Source organism: Neoarius graeffei, chromosome 2 (genome assembly GCF_027579695.1).
Source record: "Neoarius graeffei isolate fNeoGra1 chromosome 2, fNeoGra1.pri, whole genome shotgun sequence".
NCBI lineage: Eukaryota > Metazoa > Chordata > Actinopteri > Siluriformes > Ariidae > Neoarius > Neoarius graeffei.
The window spans coordinates 89228936-89244991 of NC_083570.1; positions in this window are offsets into that span (position 1 = coordinate 89228936).

A 16056-nucleotide genomic window follows, 5' to 3' on the forward strand; every position below is an offset into this window, starting at 1 on the left:
CACACACACACACCTGGACCACCCAACAACAGTCTCATCAGGCCAAGTACACAAAGCTCTGAGGAGAATCAACCCCAGGAAGGCAGCAGGACAAGACAACATCCCTGGGCAGGCCCTCAGAATATGTGCCAATGAGCTGGCTGCTGTTTTCACCACCATCTTCAACTTTTCCCTCAGCCAGAGCACTGTTCCCTCCTGCTTCAAGACCACAACCATCGTCCCTCTTCCCAAGAAGAGCCCACCCACCTGTCTCAATGATTACAGGCCGATAGCACTAACTCCAATCATCTCAAAGTGCTTTGAGAGAGTGGTACTGGCCCACATTCAGAACAGCATACCGGAAACCCTGGACCACCTGCAGTATGCCTACAGGCCCAACAGGTCCACCTCAGATGCCACCACTGCTGCCCTCCATTATGCCCTCTCCCACCTGGAAAACAAAGACTCTTACATCAGGATGCTCTTTGTTGACTACAGCTCTGCCTTCAACACAGTCATTCCCCACAAACTCATCCATAAACTGTCCACACTTGGTTTGCACCCCACCCTCTGTGACTGGCTCATCGACTTCCTGACTGGCAGGCCCCAGACTGTCAGGATTGGCAATAGGACTTCATCCAGCATCATTACAAACATTGGCACCCCATAGGGATGCGTCCTCAGCCCCATCCTCTACACTCTGTTCACCCATGACTGTGTTGCCTCCCACAAGGACTACATCATCCTGAAGTTCTCGGACGACACCGCAGTGATAGGATGCATCACTGGTGGTGACGAAACGGCCTACAGGAGGGAGGTGGCCAGTCTGGTGTCATGGTGTGAGGACAACAACCTCACCCTCGACATGGACAAGATGAAGGAGATGATAGTGGACATGAGGAAGGAGAGGAGACCTCATCGGCCACTGTTCATCTGGGAGGGTGAGCAGCTTCAAATACTTGGGTGTTCACATCAGTGAGGACCTCACATGGACAGTTAACACCACACAGTTGGTTAGGAAAGCTCAACAGTGGCTGTACTTTCTGAGGAGGTTGAGGAAGTTTGGTATGTCACCCAAGATCCTCAGCAACTTCTACAGCTGCGTGATTGAGAGCATCCTGACCAACTGCATCACTGTGTGGTACAGCAACACTACAGCAATGGACTGCAAACGCCTGCAGAGGGTGGTGAAGACTGCTGAGAGGATCACCAAAACTCCACTGCCCTCTCTGCAGAGCATCTACCACCGCAGAGTCCACAGGAGAGCTGCCTCCATCCTCAAAGGCCCCACCCATCCCCAGCACGGACTGTTCACACTCCTACCCTCAGGCCGGAGGTACAGAAGTATGAAATGTAAGACTGTAAGACTAAAGAACTCTTTCTTTCCCACCGCCATCAGACTCCTGAACAGCTGCCAGGAGTCTATAACCATGGATTACCTCCCTGTAAACTGTCCTTGACTGTTTACATCTGTTTACATTTGTTTGCACATTACTGCCCTTTTTGCTGCTGTTCCTTGACCATTTTCATCTGATTACATTGTTTGCACATATTTGCACATTACTGCCATTTTGCTGCTGTTTCCTTGACTGTTTACATCTGGTTACATTGCACATTCGCACATTGTTAAGCATACTTGATAAATGGTGGCAAAGTCATGTTAAATAGCTTACACAGTGATGTCATGCTGAACGTGAGTGCCTGCGTGCACCGGGATGTATATATTGAGCATGCGCAGAATAAAAGGCTAGTGAGTTAGTGAGTGTCAGAGGCCAAAGAGACAACAGTGTGTCAGTTATTTTCTCCTGTGAATATTAGCCATTAGCTGCTGCTAGTTAGCCACTGTGATGACTGTACATGCAATAGACTGCTGCGGAAAATGTCTAACGCAACAGGTTATGGGCCCACTCAGGCAGGCCACAGGTGGCTGAGACTTTTATTCGACGGTGACGAGAAAAGTTATGAGCTCTGGGAAACAAGGTTCCTCACGCACATGGAGTTGCGTGGTCTCAGAGATGTTATCCTGGAGGATCCGGAGATAGATTTGGCTGATGAAGGAGCTCTCGCGGAAGATGAGGCAAAGAACGGAGAGGCTTATGCAGAGCTCGTGCAATGTCTGGACAACAAGAGTTTGTCGTTGGTAATGAGAAATGCGAAACGTGATGGAAGAAAAGCACTGGGGATTCTTCATGAGCACTACGCAGGAAAGGACAAACCCCGCATAGTGAGTTTATACTGTGAACTTTCCTCACTCTATAAAGCTAGCAATGAAACAGTTACTGACTATATAATTTGAGCAGAGACTATATTCATGTCATTAAGAAGAGCAGATGAACAAATAAGTGATGGACTTCAGATAGCAATGGTAGTAAAAGGGCTACCTGAGTCATACAAGCCATTCGTAGTGCACATCAGACAGACAAATGATGTTGTAACGTTCGGCGAGTTTAAAACGAAACTGCGAAGTTATGAGAGTACAGAGAAATATGGGAGAAGTGATGTGAATGTGGAAGACAAGGTAATGAAGACAAGGGGGGAAAGAAAGCACGTGGTAGAGGATGTGGAAAGAAAATGGACTTGGCTGATGTCGAGTGTTATACGTACGGTAAAAAGGGACACATGGCTAGGGCATGTCCGGACAACACCCAACAGAGAAGAGAAGATCGAAAGTGAGACACACCATGGCGAGGCAGAGGGCATGGTCGAGGACGAGGCCGTGACTACATGAAGAAAGCTGATGGAGAGGCTGAAGAAGAGTCTACAACTTTCTGTTTTTTCCAAATAAGTGACTGTCCAATACAGCAAGGAAACAAGAAGGGTCTCATGGTCGACTGTGGCGCCACTTCACACATGATCAATGACGCCACAAAGTTCAAAACAGTGGACAAGAGCTTCAGACCCGAGGACCACAAGATCGAGCTTGCCGATGGGACCAAGGTGAGCTGGGTGGCGAAAATGAGAGGAGACGCTGAGATCTACTTGCTGGACAGCGAGGGACGACGAGTGAGAACAAGGCTCAAGCAAGCACTCTACATCCCATCATTTCCATAGAACATCTTTTCTGTCAAAGCGGCGACAGCCAACGGAGCCGAGATTTGCTTCAAGGATGGTGATGACTGGCTGGTCAACAAGGATGGTACAAAGTTCAAAATGGAGGTGTATGGTAGGCTGTATTACCTTAGCACAGTAGAGGATGAAAACATTGATGAAGTGTATGGTTGTCATGACATTCAAACCTGGCATAGGATACTTGGGCATTGTAATTTTGATGATATTGCAAAATTGGAAAAGGTGGTTGAAGGAATGTCTATAAAAGGGAAAAATGACAAGTCTAATCAAAACTGTGAAATATGCATACAGGGCAAGTTTACACAAAGCAGAAACAGGCAGGCAGACACCAAAGCTACTGCAGTACTAGAGCTAGAACACACAGACTTGTGCGGCCCTATAGAACCAGCAGATAAGGATGGATACAGATGTGCGATAGCATTTACTGATGATTACAGTGGGATGATTTTTCCATACTTTATCAAAGCAAAAAGTGACACGACAAAAGCTACGGAGAAATTCATAGCAGACATAGCTCCATATGGAAAGATAAAGTGCATAAGGTCAGACAACGGTACAGAGTTTACTGGGCAGGAGTTCCAGTCTTTACTTAGGAGTAAAGGGATGAGGCACGAGACAAGTGCACCCTACTCACCTCATCAGAATGGAACTGCCGAAAGAGGATGGAGGACCCTATTTGAGATGTCATGATGCATGCTGTTCGAGAGTAACCTCCCAAAGCAATTATGGACCTATGCTGTACAGACAGCAGCCCAAATTCGTAACAGGTGTTACAGTAAATGCCTAGAGCAGACACCTTACCATGTTTTCACAGGAAAAACACCTAACCTATTTCACATGAAGGCATTTGGCTCTGAATGTTATGTATATAAGCAGGAAAAGAAGAAGTTGGATTCTAAATGTGACAAAGGGATCTTTGTCGGCTATGATAAGTATAGCCCAGCATACAATGTGTATTATCCTGAGACAGGGAAAGTCTTAAAACATAGGCTAGTGAAATTTATCACCAAAGGTAGCGCAGATAGCCAAACTCAGACAGGTTGTGACATGGGGGACAACATTGAGAGTTATGGAAACACTCCACCAAAGATAGTCAACCAGGGTCAGGGACAGCCTGAAGAGAGTAGAGAGCCTAGTGTGGAGGAGACTACTGAGGCAGCTCCAACCCAGGCAGATAGCACTCAGAGAGAACAGGGAGAAAGGAGATATCCTACAAGAGAGAGAAAAGCTCCAGAGTACTTAAAGGAGTACCAATGTAAAGTTGAGTGTGATAATGATGAATGTGAAAACGTGGATTATTTCTACAGGGTGGCCTATGATGTACCTAAAACATTTAGAGAGGCTATGGACTCTGAGAAATCAAAAATATGGACTGATGCAATGAGAGAAGAGATGAACTCTTTAACAGAGAATGAGACTTTCACTCTGACTCCACTGCCGAAGGGCAAACAAGCAGTGGGAGGTCGCTGGGTATATGCAGTGAAAGAGAGCCCAGATGGATCTGAGACTTGCAAAGCCAGATATGTGGCAAAGGGGTATGGTCAAGTGGAAGGGATGGACTATAAAGAGACATTCTCACCCACAGCCAACATGACCTCTGTCCGAGCATTAATGCAGGTTGCTGTACAGGAGGATCTTACACTACACTAAATGGATGTAAAGTCTGCTTACCTCCATGCTCCAATGGACTGCGAGGTATATATGGAGCAGCTGGAAGGTTTTGAGATTAAGTCAGAAACAGGAGAACACTTAGTGTGCAGAATCAACAAGTCACTCAGTACGTTTACATGCACGTCCAAATCGAACTGCTGTTGGTAATCGAGCAAAAGGTCCCAGCAGGGGTGCCAGAGAAATCCAATCCTACATGTACAAGTGAAATCGGGCTATTGTGCAAGGTGCATTGTGCCCCCGAGCCACACGTGGCGCTACATGCCCCATCGTGTTGATACACTTCCGGTTGTTGTCATGAAGAAGAGCTATTGAGGTATTTCACCTGACGTCACAGGGTCACGTGACGCCCCGGTGTCCACCATTTTGGACGGCAAGCTAGCTAATGTCAACAACATAGTAGCTGGTATGTTACTGTAGCAATATTTACGTTCAGTCATTTGGATGACTGTTAAAACCTTTCAGTCTCAAGTTTTTCCTTTACTGGATTTACTAGTTTACTGAGCTAGCGCGCGATGGCTCCCGGCTCGGCCGGAGAGCGCGCGATGGCTCGCGGTTTGGCCGAGCGCGCTAGCTCAGTAAACTAGTAAATCCAGTAAAGGAAAAACTTGAGACTGAAAGGTTTTAACAGTCATCCAAATGACTGAACGTAAACATTGCTACAGTAACATACTAGCTACTATGTTGTTGACATTAGCTAGTGCTAACAGCTAGCTGCTAGTACACTGCTACAACACAGACACCGACCCTAATAATACAGTTCTTGGTCATTGCCTGGTAACAGCAAATTTATAACGGGCCATGTCTCAACAGACTAAGAAGTTATTTCAATGACATTTAATAACATTTTGTTTATCCTGAGGACCGAAAGTAAATGAAAATGTGAACAAACCTTAGCTGTAATAAGATGGCGACCACCGGCTCCAGGGACGACCCGCTGATGTAGGCATGTTACCCAGCCTGACACAAAATATTTGTAGGCATCCAAACTCATACGCTTTCAGATCAATACCTGTGTATGGCGATGGGTTTTTAACGACATAGGTATACAGATCCTGTGGGCCGAAGTCAGGTAAAGACGAGGGCTTCGTGTACTTCCGTACGTCAGTGAACAATCCTGGTGGAAGCAGGTAAACATCGTTCTCTAAGCCTGCTAACCTCGATTTTTGCGAATCCCTCTCCCTCTGCTCGCCCTGTAAATGCCCTACATCATTGGATAGTGAAGGTGTTTTCTGCATCTCGCTCCTTTTTCTTTTATGTTTTTCGTTTGTCGCCTTCCTCGCATTCAAACTGATTCGAGCCGTGCCGTCCAAAATGGCAGCATCACATGACTTGGTCACGTGAGTGAAATACCTCAATAGTGTTGCCAGATACTGCTGACGTTTTCCAGCCCAAAACATGTTCAAATCCGCTAAAATGCACTTAAAACCCCCAATCTGGCAACACTAGCAGTTCCGTGTTCAAGCTGTTAGGCTTGTTCTAACAGACTATGGCTACAAACTGTCCGGCGCAGACCACTGTTTTGTAAGACAACTTATTTTGCACAATAATATTTTTCTAAAGTCCATTTTTTGCTTACAATTTAACTTATGTCTGAATAAACACACAAAAAGTTCAATTGTTTTGTTTTTATTGACATTCTTCAGATGTTGGACATATACACACACAAATACAATTACTTGTTTATGTACACAATTCACAGCTATGCAACAGCTGTACAGATGTATTTGGTGATACAGTAAGTGAGCTAAATTTTAACAGTGCAAACAATGCCACAAAAAGAAAAGATTCATGCCGTTGTCATGATTCGTTGTCATGCCGACCGAGGCTGTTGTGTTTCCCGCTTGTGGTCTCGTCCCTCGTCACTTCCGGAAGTAGCTCGATAGGGTATAAATGCACAAAGTAGCTCGGCAGAAATCGCATAAACTAGGTCGTGTAGCTCGATTCCGAGAAATCAAGTTCGGTTCAATTTCAGCCGAATTAAGGTGTATACATGGCATTTTGAACTTCGATTTCAGTCGAGCAACGGCAGAAATTCGATTCTCTCTATGTGCATGTAAACGTAGTGATTGTGTGGGTTAAAACAGTCCGGTCGTAACTGGAACCTGTTACTGCATGATCACTTTACGGGGAATGGTTTTGTGCAAAATGATGCTGATCATTGTGTCTACAGCAGAGAATCTGACAATGAGAAAGTGATTCTGTTAGTGTGGGTAGACGACTTAATCATAGCCGCGAGTAACGACACATTATTCAGTGATGTAAAGGAGATGCTGAAGAGAAGGTTTAAGATGAAGGATATGGGTCCACTTAAGCACTTTCTGGGTATTGACTTTAGTCACAGTGAAGGAGAGATAAAAACGACTCAAAAGAGACACATTGTGAAAATAGCAAAATTTGGAATGTCTGAATGTAAACCGAGATCCACCCCATCTGAGCAAAAGTTGAATTTTGACAATGAGGGTGAGGCTATTGACTCAACAGGATATAGAGAAATAGTGGGTAGCTTGATTTACATTATGACATGTACCAGACCTGACTTGAGCTGGGTTGTTAGTAAGCTTTCACAACACTTAGCTGAACCAAAGCAACAGCATTGGGTTGCAGCAAAACACCTACTGAGATACCTAAAAGGTACGATAGATCAAGAATTACACTATCGAAAATGTGAGGAAAGCCTATATTAATTTGGTGACGGTCCCTCAGCGGTGCCTCACCTGGGCTCGCGATTGGGCGACCGCTAGCCACACCGGTATAAAGCCGGATGGCTGTACAGATGCTCTTTTGATGGCTGTGCAGTGGGCCGAACAACTCCAGAATAAGAAAGTGCTGATTTGTAGTGACAGTGTGTCAGCTATCAGTAGTCTTGGTAAGGGGTTGTCAAAGAGCCGGCAAGATTTGATCTATGAAGTCCTGATGGAAATTAGGGATGCCAAGAGGAGGGGCGTGGAGGTGTCATTTTTATGGGTCCCGGCACATGTGGGCATTTCATTAAATGAAAAGGCTGATAAGTTGGCCAAGAAGGCAGCCAAAAAAGACACAATTGATGTCCACATACACCTATCTAAGTCAGAGGGTAAAAGCATTATATGGCAAGAGATAATTTTGAGTTGGCAGTCACGTTGGGAGCAAGAACAGAATGGCGGACACCTTTTTTCACTTGCTAGTAGAGTAACAGACTCAGTTCAGGTTTACAAAAGAGGAGGCAAACGGAAGGAGAATGTTATTATTTCTAGATTGAGAATTGGACACACATTTCTGAACAGTACCTTATTTATTTTGGGAACACATCAGACTGGATTATGCACCAATTGTTCCTGCCAGGAAATGGAGACTGTACGTCATGTATTACTCTCTTGTGGGAAATATGATTGCCAAAGGCAAGAACTGGTCAGACAGTTGATGGAGATTGGTCTGGAAGAGGTTTCTCTGAAAAGTGTGTTGGACATGGGGTCAAGTGGGAAGGGAAGACCTTTTTTCCAGTTTTTAATGGACACTGGCCTATATGGTAGAATTTAGTGCGCTGCGTTTTTAGTTCAGTAGGTGGCAGCAATGCAACTTTTTAGGATGCCGGCTGCCTTAAAACCCCAAAGAAGAAGAAGAAGAAGATCCTCTTTTGACGATCCATCACCTGGGCTCGCGATTGGGCGACCGCTAGCCACACCGGTATAAAGCCGGATGGCTGTACAGATGCTTTTTTTTTTGCTGAGAGGAACATACAAGGCCAGCAGCTCTGGCTTCTACAATTCTCGTTGCTTGTGCCTCGGAGGGAATTCATTTTGCCACTGGCTGCTCGCTCTGGCTGCTTGTTTGCTAACTGCTTAGCAGTAGTGCTCCATCTTTTCCCCTCCGATGCGCTCGCTGATCTTTGCTCAGCATACATCATGAGACGGTTCGGTAAACTAAGTCTCTCCCTCGGCGGCGTGTGCTTCCTTTTTGGTGGTGTGTGCCAGCTACTCGGGCCCGTGTGATATCTGTGAGAGGTCAGAGTTGCCGTGTTGTCCTCTTTCCCTCTTGTTCTTCCTGTTTGCTCACGGTGACTGCTGCCCTGCAATTAGCTGCTTATTCCGCTGCCTGCTTGGCTGCTTTGCATGTTGAGGTGCAGGGTGTATGATGCTGAGTCTGCTCGCTACGCTGCATCACTGGTCCCGTGATTTGTTTGTGTGTTCGTTTACTTGTTCATCTAAGGGCTGTAAGTGTGTGTCCTATTGTGAGCTACCACACACTTTAGTGTTGTTACAGCCTGTGGGTTTTTTTTTTTTTGTATTCTGTGTGTGCTGTAATTTTTAAATTGCTTTTTGTGTTTTTCTTTTGGGTTGCTGTGTTTTTTTCATTTGTTTGCTTTGATTCTCTTTGGTTTGTTGTGAATTATTTTGTTTGCTGTTTTATTTTGGTTTGTAGTGTTTTTGTTAATTTTGTTCTATCTCAGCATAATTGGGTTTGCTGTCGAATACCTCCATCGGGGGCAGCACTACCCATAAGCCATTGTGTGTGTGTGTGTGTGTGTGTGTGTGTGTGTGTGTGTGTGTGTGTGTGTGTGTGTGTGTGTGTGAGATTTTATTGCCGGTATTTTAAGATTGTGTTGATTAAAGAAAAATAAAAGATTGTATATGTTTTGACGCGGAACTCATGTCTCTGTCGTTCATACAATTGCTTAAAGTAGTGTGCCCCTTCTCGGCACTGTTACATAAGTTTTATTTGAAGTTTTCAGAACACTGCCAGTACTGTATGCCAAAGGTTTTATTTTGAGTTTGAGTTGTGTATTTTTGGTTTTGTTTACCACTAGAGGGAGCTATAAATGTGTCTGAGTGGGAGTGTTAGGGCCTCTGCATGCTCTTGCGACAAGACTTTCGCAGATAGCTTTTCGCAGACAGTTGTAATTTATCGTTGAGCGGGGAGTAATAGGCGTGCGCGATGTTATTCCCCGTCACAATGCAAGGGGGCGCGAAGTCGCAAAATCACTAGGAGTAGTTGGTGGGTGTGGTTAGTGGAGTGTTTATCCTCCGGTTACTTATAATGACTAGAACTGGAGTCGTATAGAGATACGTACTTCCTCGATCAATTGCTCTTCATGCTGCTCCATCTTTGCTCGTGTTTTTAAAAATGGCGGTCGTGAAAACAAACCAAACCGGGAAAGTAGGGAAGCGGAAGTGCGTGTACAGCGGATGTAGAGTGGACCAATCAGAGCCCTCGTCTGTGACGCTATCTGCGAGGTTTCTGCGTTGGTCACAATTTTTGGGGCGAAGGTGGGGGGGGGGGGGGGGGGGCTATGCAGACGCCATCTGCGAGGCCATCTGCGAGGCCATCTGCGAGGACTGCGTTGTCCGCATAAATTGGCCTTTAAGCATACTTGATAAATGGTGGCAAAGTCATGTTAAATAGCTTACACAGTGATGTCATGCTGAACGTGAGTGCCTGCGTGCACCGGGATGTATATATTGAGCATGCACAGAATAAAAGGCCAGTGAGTTAGTGAGTGTCAGAGGCCAAAGAGACAACGATGTGTCAGTTATTTTCTCCCGTGAATATTAGCCATTAGCTGCTGCTAGTTAGCCACTGTGATGACTGTACACGCGATAGACTGCTGCGGAAAATGTCTAACGCAACACACACATTACTGCCCTTCTGCTGCTACTTCTGATCATTGCCTTATTTTTGTATTACACTACCTATTTTGCACTACATTTAACCTTTATTTTGTACTACACTGGGTGTTTTTGTTGCTTTTGCTTTTATTTTTGCACTCTTGCCTTACTTTGTATTACTACTTCCACCTATTTATTTATTTGTAACTGGCATTCATGGTGGACAGCAAATTAAGAATTTCATTGTGCAAGTGGATGTGTCCTTACTGTGCATATGACAATAAACACTTTGAACTTGAACTAATGTGGTAGGACTGTCTATGTTGGCCTGATGAAAGTCTCCTGCAATTATGTAAACACAGTCTGGGTTAATATTTTGCATCAAGGTAACAGACTGATACAGTGTGGCCAATGCATCTTTTGTGTTCATACTGGGGGGGATGTAAACAGCTGTGATGCTAATTACTGTGAATTCCCTTGGCAGGTAGAAAGGTCGGCATTTAAAAGACAAATTCTATATCCTCAGAGCAGTGGCTTGAGACCTTTTCAACGTTTGTGCACCAGTTGTTAATGTAGATACACACACCTCCTTGAGACTTACCGCTGAGAGCATAGCTCCTGTCTGTATGGAATGTTAGCCCATCCATGTATACAGCGCTATCAGGAACAGTGTAATTAAGCCACGTTTCAGTAAGGATGATAACACTGAAGTCTCTCACCTTGCGTTGGGTGGTTAAATCTAGTCTCAAATAATCCATTTTGTTTTCTAGCAAGCAGACGTTGGATAGCAGAATAGATGGAAGTGCAGGTCTGTGTGGGTTAGCCTTTAGATTGGTGCTGATACCCACACGACTGTTGCATTTGTGACGTCTCTCGCACCACTTGCGCCGCTTCCTATGGCGGACGGTGATGGTAGGGGAGTCTGCTGTTGTGCAGGGCCCTGAGTCTTGCCTAGGTAGAATGCCTAGGTTGCAGAGTGTTTTGCATTCCCAAGCCAGAATTCCACTGGATAGGTTGTTGGATGATTCAGATTTGCGAAGTCTAAGCAAAGTGCATCAATTGTAATAAGTCGCGTACTTGACTGTGTCAGTTCAGACAGAACATTTAACATAAATCACACATCACTAACAGGAGCTGGAGTAGCCACTGCCACACAGAACACTGCCATCTTGAAAAAGATTAATTAGTATTAGTGACCTTGAAACAGAGACCACATTTGAGACTGAATCAGTTGTTATAACACTAAAATAAATGCTACTGGGCGAGGTTTGTTTTGCCTGGCAACACTTGTTTGATTAATGAGGATGGAAACAGACCAATGCCCATTCCTCTCCATCCTCATCATCCTCTTCATGTCTAGCATCTTCTAGTAGGTGCTCCAGCATTATAGTAATTGGTGTGGCTAGTTTTCAGATTCCATGGCAAAAGCTGCCAGAATTGTTGTTGCAGTGATTAGAGAGGAAGAAAAGACTAAATCCATGGCTACAGAGTGCAACGGTGCAGATAGTTGTGTCCAAAATGATTAACATGTGTGATTCACCTGGAAAGTGCCACAACACAGAAGGTGCCAAGAAGATGGTAGCTAAGCATCCAGAATCTATTCAAGATGCCATTGAAGGTGACATCATAGCTGCTGGTTAAAACTCCTTAGTTAAACAAATGCAAGCCAGCATTGAAAATGTGAGGCGAAGCACTACATCCAAGGTTGGCAAATGTAACCATGGTTCTGATGAGGATGATACTAAAAAAGTTCCACCTGATAAAATTACTCATTTGGATTCGCCAAATGGAAATTGAAATTTCTGCCTTTCACTAAGACTACAGAAAGTCAAGAGGAAAAGAGCCGAATGAAGGTCTCATCTCATTATCTGTAGCCGCTTTATCCTGTTCTACAGGGTCACAGGCAAGCTGGAGCCTATCTCAGCTGACTACGGGCAAAAGGCGGGGTACACCCTGGACAAGTCGCCGGGTCATCACAGGGCTGACACATAGACAACCATTCACACCTACGGTCAATTTAGAGTCACCAGTTAACCTAGCCTGCATGTCTTTGGACTGTGGGGGAAACCGGAGCACCTGGAGGAAACCCACGCAGACACAGGGAGAACATGCAAACTCCACACAGAAAGGCCCTCGCCAGCCACGGGGCTTGAACCCGGACCTTTTTGCTGCGAGGCGACAGCGCTAACCACTACACCACCATGCCGCCCCGAATGAAGGTGTTTGAACAAAAGTGGAATCCCAAAGAAGTTGAAAACATTTTCAAGTCCACATACTACACATAGCAAAAATAAATGAAGGAAAAATGCATGCAAAAGTTTTGCGAGGGTTGGCCTTTTCTTTTGAAGAAATTGGCATGTCCTACCACTTCAATGAACTGGACTTTGTCTAAAAGAGACCTTTGTCTCTTGTGTTGACAAAAAGGGAAAGAGACTCCTGCTCTACCTGAAAAATGTTGCAACAGAGAACAACAAAAGGGTTTTTCAAACTCTCTCAAAATTACAGATGTCAAGGTCAGCAAGAACATAGCTCTGAAGAGGTAACAGATATGGTGCTTCTATAGGTTGTATTCAGTCACGTGACTTTTGCTTGTCAGTTTACTTCTGGTGAATGAAGTAGTGGTCAGGCAAACCAATTTGGTTGCTGCTATACAAAGGGCTATGTGGCAGCGTGGGTGTGGTCAAGTGTTGGTCTGTGAATGGAGGGCGGAGTCAGGGAAGGTAAGTGGCAGAATCCCTGCACCTGACGTGAATTAACCTGTGTTTGTGTGTCTCCCCCAGTGACCGCGCCCTTTAAAAGGAGAGAGAGAAGAGAAAGGGAGCTCTCCCCAACCTGGACACTTGTGTGCGTGCGTGTGGGATTGGGAGAGTGTGAAAGGGAAAGCTGAAAAGCAAAAAGGTTTTTTTGTAACACTCAGTTCTGGCCTGCCGTGCTTCTGTGCTACACCCACCTTCAACAATCCTTACAGGCTAGTGAAACCGTCTCCGACTATTTTTGCAGTTTAGAGGCCAATGCACTGTTAAGATAGCTTCAGAAAGTTGCTCTTTGCAATGGGATAGATCCTTACACATTAGCAAAGAAGGATTTTTCCTATGAGTTGGAAAATTATCCATCTGTTGAGTTCCCTGACATCTCAAACTACCTGGTGCTGCAGAAATTATTCTACATGGACAAACAGATGAAAACCTGGAAGAGCATGGAGGCGTACAACTTTTTGTGTGTGACTGGGTTGAAGATCTGGGGATCAGGACACTACAAGATAAATCCTGTCTTGTTTACACCGGGTAAGTAGGAATTTTGGGACTTTTTGTACACATCTTTGTGGTGGTTGCTAGGACGCAATAAGTTTTAGTGTCGTGTGTAAACAAACCACAGCCACTCGATTCCCAATCCTCCCTGCTCTTCTCATCTCATCTCATTATCTCTAGCCGCCTTATCCTGTTCTACAGGGTCGTAGGCAAGCTGGAGCCTATCCCAGCTGACTACGGGTGATAGGCGGGGTACACCATGGATAAGTCGCCAGGTCATCACAGGGCTCTCCCTGCTCTTCTCTTCCAGATAAATCAATCACAAAGATCCACAGAAACCCCTTTAAAGACCTGGGGATTGGTGAAACAGGATGGAGAAGTTATCACAGCTCATTGTAACTGCATGGAAGCAGTTTTCGTGCTGTTAACTCGTGAGCTCAGCTTTTGTGTTTACATGGATTGTCTCGATTATCTTACTATCTAGTTCAGTGTAGGAATCCAATCTACATCATCTCATCTCATTATCTCTAGCCGCTTCATCCTGTTCTACAGGGTCGCAGGCAAGCTGGAGCCTATCCCAGCTGACTACGGGCGAAAGGCGGAGTACACCCTGGACAAGTCGCCAGGTCATCACAGGGCTCCAATCTACATCATCATCCTTGTAAAGATTGCTAGGGCATCCTGATAAATAAAGTGAAAACATGCGAATTAGTTTACAATATGGCAACCACGATCAAACAGTAAACAAAAACACATCTGAGGACTTAAGGGTCTCCTGAACTTCAAAACACCACAAAATATTGGAAAATGGTGAGAAAAATGATTTTCAAATCCACACAAAATAAATTAGGGGAATTTACACACCTTTTGCAAAGTGATCACTGCAAACTTGAGCATTCTTTGACTCTGATCTCTTTCACTGCAGTGAAAGGTTCAAGAGCCACCATTTTTGACGTCTTTTGGTAAAATCCTTTGCTCTTTCACCCTTTATCATTTCACAGGGAACCTGGAATAAACTTTTATCAGTTTCATGGTTTGTGCAATTCAGGCAGCCCAAAACAATGTAAGCACAGGGCATTTTAATGACTAGCAGTGAGCTCAGCTGACCACCACTTCATGTCTTGCATATCTAATGAGGTGGATGTGAAGTCGGATACAACCTACCTATTGCTTGCCTTTTTTAATGAAAAAGAGAGTGTCCTGTACTACTGTTATGACCCTGAGTCATAGACTACATTCAGACTGCACCCTGAAATGACCCATATCCGATTTTTTTGCCCATATGCGACCTGTATCCGATTTGTTATTGACAATCTGAACGACACAGATCCGATTTTTTCACATGCGACCCAGGCCGCTTGGATATGTGGTCCTAAATCTGATGCATATCCGTTATTTTCACATGCGACTGCAGTCTGACCGGAGAGGTCGCATTCATGCGACCTACACATCATCAACAAGAGACAAATGTCACTATTCTGCGTTGGCTAATCCCGCCTCTTTGGTGGAAAACAACAACATTTGTACAGTTTTCAGAATTTAAATAGACTTTTATAGAATTGATCAAGTTAATGGTGGATTTGGTAGGGACCTGGATGTTTATCTGTTAGCCTGATTAAATAAAACAGTTTCTATAACTGATTTATAACTTAAACCATCCTGTATTACAAGATTATAAAATTGTTCTGGAAATTTCCAGTAATTTGACACCTTCGGTCTCATTAGTCTGCTGCCCACATTAATCAGATTATTGTGTGAGTTCCGCCGCTGCCACAAAAATCACATCGCCAGGTCTCGCCTCATCTCCATAGCAAACTGCACTGGTGTTTATGCACCTTGAGCCAGCGCTGAGAGAAGTTGCAGAATTCAGCTGGCTATAAACAATCTAAATAAATATTTATAAAAATGTAGAAAAAGTTTATTAATATGATGAAATAAATATGTGCAAATTATTAAGCCTGAATTAAGAGTTTGGTAATACAGCGGCCGTATTCCAAATGACTGCCTACTGAAGCTCGAGTGCACTATATAGAGTTTAAAAATCCATTACTTCCTAGTAACATGTAGTTCACTTATATAGAAATTAGAGAGACATTTAGGAGTCAACCCTCATTACCAGGCTACACGTTTTCATTTCAGTTCAGAAACAAAAACACACATGAGACCTCACACTTTAACACTAACCAGATAATTAAACAAACAAACAAAAAAAAGAAATCATTAAACTTGAAGAGTGCGCTTTTTTTTGTTTATGTATTACGTAGATGTGATTATTACATGTCAATTTGCGCATGCGGGACACTTTTGGGTCGTTTTCCGTTCATATTGTAGATCGCATACAAGTCTCATATAATTGGTAGTGTGAACGGCCTAACAAAAAAAATCAGATTTCACACAAATTGGATATGGGTCGTTTCAGGTTGCAGTCTGAACGTAGTGTTTGTGTTTGCTTATTTTTTATTACCTCTGCCAAGGAGGTTATGTTTTTGGTAGCGTTGGTTTGTTTG